The sequence below is a fragment of the Monodelphis domestica genome, chromosome 4, assembly GCF_027887165.1.
Source record: "Monodelphis domestica isolate mMonDom1 chromosome 4, mMonDom1.pri, whole genome shotgun sequence".
In the NCBI taxonomy this organism is placed as follows: domain Eukaryota; kingdom Metazoa; phylum Chordata; class Mammalia; order Didelphimorphia; family Didelphidae; genus Monodelphis; species Monodelphis domestica.
Genome location: NC_077230.1, coordinates 34,109,136 through 34,115,162, shown reverse-complemented (window position 1 = coordinate 34,115,162; position 6,027 = coordinate 34,109,136).

The following is a 6,027-nucleotide window of genomic DNA, read 5'->3' as shown; positions in this document are numbered from 1 at the left end:
TGGATATGCCATGTCAAAGGTAGAACAACTCATTGTGCTAATTTTTATATATCCTCTCCAAAATTGGCAGTTCTGACCTTTTATAATGCTACCTCCTGAGGTAGAGCCCCCATTCTGTTATTGCATGCAATTTTATTAATGACTTGCAATCATGTTTAATAAAGTTGATGATAACTTACAATTTTTCTTTTGAGAACTGTAGTTTCAATCTTTTGATGAAGGATTTTCCATCATGAAATAGTGGTTAATCTTAGGCATTTGGGGTACTTTTCTTATTTCAGAAACATTTATTGTGATCATAATGGAAAGCCAACCAAACAGACCCATCTATGAACTGGCATAGGTTGATCTCCCTGCAGGCTGTGGAGTATTTGCAAGGTATTTGTTTTGGGTCCTCTGACAATGTGGTGAAGAGGAGCCTTTTTGATGGGCTGTAGAACTGGGGTATACTCAAAAGTATCCAATGGGAAACATGGTCAAGGCCCTTCCCTTCCTGTAGAGTGTGTGAGGATGGCCAGTTGCCATAGGGCTCTCAGATCATGTCTTACCTGGATTTGAGCTAAAGTTGGGAGTACATGCCATGCTGTGACTTTTGTCATTTTGTGTCTTTTTTGTCTTCTTTTAGGTGAAAGAGAATGCAGATGGCCAGGCCTTGTGCATTTTAAAAGTTCAGAATCTCTAGCCACTTACAGGAAATCTGGGGCCTGGGGTCCAGGCTGGGCTATGCTTAAAAGCAAAAAGAGAGAGAGAGAGAGAGAGAGACAGAGAGAGAGAGAGAGAGAGAGAGAGAGAGAGAGAGAGAGAGAGAGAGAGAGAGAGAGAGAGAGAGAGAGTCTTCCATTGTTCAGTGAGAGATTTGTAAATAAATTTTGTGGATCAAATCCAAGTTAAGTATGATCTCATCCTTGCCTGTGATTGTGTTGAAATAGGAGAAAAGGTGTTGGGGTAATATTTGGAATTCTTTTCTTACTATATTGTTGAAGCAAATATCTCTTACCAAAGTCTAATTGATGTTCATAGTGTTAAAGTGACCAGCTCCTAATCACCTAATAGAGTAAACATAACACACTGATATGATGGCTGAAGACTTCATTATTAAGGGATCATACCAGGACAGCTGGGTTTTTCAATGGTTAGAGAGCCAGACCTACAGACAGGTCCTGCATTCAAATTTGGCAACTTTGCCTAGCCCTTACTGTTCCTCTGCCTTGGAACTTTTTACTTAGTATTGGTACTAAGACATAAGGTAAAATTTTAAAAAGTATAAAAAAGGATACTACCCCCTTAGAACTCATAGTGAGAGATGTAGCTGGCCTTACTGTGGGAAAATGGGGTAATTAGAGGGAGGCCAGAGGAAGGGAGTGATAGTCATATACATAAAGATATTATATATCACATATATGTATTTGCATACATATTTTAAAATATATTATATACCTTTTTAATGTGGCTAGGGGTAGAAATTTGAAGGCAAGCCCACAAATTGGGGAATGGCTGAAAGTTATGTGATGGAAATATGATAGAATGTTATTGTATTTCAATAAATAATGGAAGAAGGTTTGAGAAAATAATGGGAAGACTTGTAAAGTGTGAAGGAGAGACAAGTAAACAGAGCCAAGGAGAACAATATGGTAATAACAAAAACATTGAACAAATTAGGAATTCTATTCAGTGTAATGACCAACCATGATGCAAGACGCTTACTTAATGAAAAAGCATACTATTTGTCTCCTGATAAATCAAAGACTCAAGAGTACAGAATAAGACATTCTTTTTTTTTTCAACATGGCCGATATAGAAATTTGATTGACAATATAAATTCATAAAAGAGTTTATTATTCATTTCCCAAATTTTATCGGAAAAAGAAAAGACAATTTAAAAAATTTGAAATACCATAAAACAATTTTAAGAGACATAACTTGGAAAACCAACATGACTTTTTAATTGATAAACTTTTAGGTAAAACAGGAAATGCAATTGGAAATTATAAGGATGAAATAATATACTAAAATATCTGAAACACAGCTAATAAATAGAAAATATAGAAAAATGAACTATGAAAAATTAGAGAAAACTAAGTAAAAAATCCACTTTGCAAATGATGAAAATAATGCATAAAACTACAAGTTGATTTTTTGAAAAAGATGAACAAATTTGACAAATCATCAACATGATTAGAAAGATGGAAGAAAATCCAATTAAGAATCTAGAAAATATAATAAAACACAAAACTGGAATCAAATAATTTCCAACTTTATATGATTTTATGATGATAAAACTGAAAATACAAAATAGAGAAAAATCTTCGAGCATGTTAAATATCCAAACTAACAGAATCCCATATAAAGTTCTTTAATAATCCAAATGAGAGAAAGAAATCAAAGTATAAATGAAATGCCATGCCAAAGTGGGAATTCAGGGGATATTGGTGAAAAATTCCTAGTCCTGAATTGAGTCAAACTTTCAAAGAATAATTATAGTATTACTATACACATGAAATATTTTCAAAACATTGAGAAAGCACTATTAAATTTCACTGAATAATTATAATCCTAACACCTAAACAAGGGAAGGAAAAATTACAGAAGTCCAGACTTTTAATAAAACTTAATTTAACAATTTTTAGTAAAATTCTGTCAACAAAATACAGTGATTGAGCCAAAAACCAATCTGTGATTAAAAAAATTAGATTTATGCGGGGAATACAAAAGATAGTTTAACATAAGGAAAAGAGTAAAGACAATCATATAGAAAAGAAAAACAACCTAAACCACATAATTTTTTGATATAGAAAAAAGCCTTTGTCACAATACAACAAACATTTATGCTAAACCACCCTTCACTGACTATATATACAAAATTTAATTTTCAATTTTTTAATCATTAGAGTATGGCTTTGGTGATTGCTTCCTTATAACAGTATGAAGTCTGGACTCAGTATTTAATTTACAGACTTTATATTTCCCAGTCTTCATTCATTATTTCCCTTTATATATATTTTTTTAATTGAGTTGTTATAATTCTATTGAATTTCAGAATGTAACCTTTAAAAATCTGATTGCCATAGCACTAGAAATTGGTTAAGTAGAGTAGCACTGACACTTGCCCTAAATTATGATCACCAGTCATGAATAATGAATATTCCCTCCAGCTATTTATAGTTTTCTTTTCTTCCTCAAGGATCACTTTATAATGTTGTTTATATAATTAGTTTGTATATTTCAGTAGTTTGATCCTAACATGTTATTTGCAGCTATTTATAGTTATTTACAATGTGATTTTTATCTCTATTACTACCAATTGAATCTTTGTGGCTATTATATAGAAATAGTATTGATTTTTGAGGGTTTACTTTGTAGAATGTAAATTTGCTATAAATTCTCATCTCAGTTACAATATCTCCTGATTTTTTAGGATTGTCTAAGACATCTGTCAGTTATAAGCAAATAAGAATAACTAGGTATACTCCTGTTTTCCTCTCTTTAGGTCCTAGATTTGTCTTTCCTATTACTATTGTATTTCCAGAAAAATTTCAAATAGTATTGGGGAGAGTTGGTATTTTTTCGTTACTCTTATATTTATTGGGATAGCTGCTAGTGTTTCTCAGTTTCATATGATGCTTATTTTTTAGTATAGATTATTGTATATATGTGTATACACACTTAAATGGAAATACATATGTGTGTGCAAGTATCCATATTAAAATATTCCCTATCAGGAGGAACGGTCCTGTCCAGTCAGTTTTATGATTACATCTAGGCTGCTCACTTAACATCAATGGATGCCTTACATGTTACAATGTCCTTAATGAGGATAGTTTTGGGATATCTCTTAGCTCTAATTTCATTGCCCTCCAACGTGTTCTGTTCACCCATGTCCCAAAGCATAAGTGCTGCCTGTGCCTATGTATGAATCCTAAAGAGGTATCCTTATTCCACTGAGCTTTTATACCTTTATGAGAGAATGAACTGAAATTTTAAGGGGGAAGTTTTATGAATTTATTTTCTTTGATATTTAAAATACTTTGATAGAAATTTAAACTAAATTCTATAAGAGAGTGATGAATATAAAACTATACTTTGTAGCTCTTAAAATATGATTTGGAGAGGATTATGACAAAAAAAGTAAGGTAATAAGGAGATCTCATGAACAATATGTATCCTTACAGGAAATCTATAATATGTACAGATTTTTATATGCATTTCTTTTGTTTAAATAGATTCTGAAACAAAAGTAAGAGAGCATCATGAGGGCTTGACTAAAGCCTATTGAGTTCTCTGGGATTATGAACTAATAAAGAGTACTTGAGACAGATTCCTTAAAGCTGGTGGCAGTGGCAATGAAAAGTTGAAAAGGAAAAATAACTATAAAATAGTAACAAAAGTAACAGTAATAAAATGATTAAAAGTTAATAATAACAGAATAACAGTAATAAAATGATTAAAAGTTCATATAACAAAAGTAACATGGAAGTAAAATCCCTTAAAAGTTCATATAGCAAAAGTAACAAGGTAATGAAATGACTAAAAGTTAATAATAACAATAATAACAGTAATAAAATGATTAAAAGTTAATAATAACAGAATAACAGTAATAAAATGATTAAAAGTTCATATAACAAAAGTAATATGGAAGTAAAATCCCTTAAAAGTTCATGTAACAAAAGTAACATAGAAGTGAAATGATTAAAAGTTCATAGAACAAATGTAACATGTAAGTAAAATCCCTTAAAAGTTCATATAACAAAAGTCAACATGGATGTAAAATCCCTTAAAAGTTCATATAACAAGAGTAACATAGAAGTGAAATGATTAAAAGTTCATATAACAAAAGTAACATGGAAGTAAATCCCTTAAAAGTTCATATAACAAAAGTAACATTGAAGTGAAATGATTAAAAGTTAATAACAACAAAATTAACAGTAACAAAATGATTAAAAGTTAATTATAACAGAATAACAGTAATAAAATGATTAAAAGTTCATATAACAAAAGTAACATACAAGTAAAATGATGAAAAGTCAATATAACAAAAGTAATTGCATTTTCCATTTTTGCCATATCTTTCAGGTTCTGTGTCTTCTTTCCATCAATTTCTATAGTAAGACCCAAATATGATTTTTTTCCAAAAAATCTCTAATTTTCTTAATAGCCTTAAGTATTTTCCGGCGGTCTTTCTTCCTGTTGACTTTGATTGCCTTTGGAATGAAAAATTAAAAGTGTCATTTTGCATCTACTTATTCAGATGAATAGATTTTCTAATTCCTCACATAATGAACATGAAAATGAAGCTGCTATAGGATCATTTCTAAAGAACACAGATTTTCCAACAATAGAAAAATATTCCCTAGCTCTGGATGAAGTAAAAAATTACATCGTACAATCCTAAAATACATTAAGGAACTACCATAATAGTTTGGCTTCGTGAAATGTTTTGGGATTTCATGCATTAATTGTTATTTATCTAGATGGGAGTCCAATGATGCTTGTGCTATTGAAACAATCCCGAATTGAAAAACAATTAAATGGAAAATTAAATTAATTAAAACATTCCTGTTTACTTAAGTAAAAGAATGAATAATAAAATCAATCAATACTTAAATGTATTAATAATTTATTTTTAAAATTAAAAATTAAATTAAAATTGAAGGCTCAGAATATCAGACATTTACAGCTTAAAGGAACTTAAATCAAATACTATATTTTAGGAAAATCCTAGAAACATGTTATGAGAGAAAGTATACTTTAAAACCCTCAAAATTCTATTCTCTTAGGAAATAAATGAATCCAAGTAGAATTTTTTTTTTGTCTAGTAAGTTATCATATTTCATGGATCAAGTATCTCTAGTCAAAGACAAAGGTATCATACTAAACAGGATTTGCAATTTAGGCCTTATAAAATATGAGATTCTATTTACTATAAATGAAATGAAATTTTGCCATTTTCCATGATTAATGTTTTTTAATCTGTTTCAGTGAAATTAATCTGACTGTTCAAAAACTACAAAACTGCTTTCCTGGTTACCA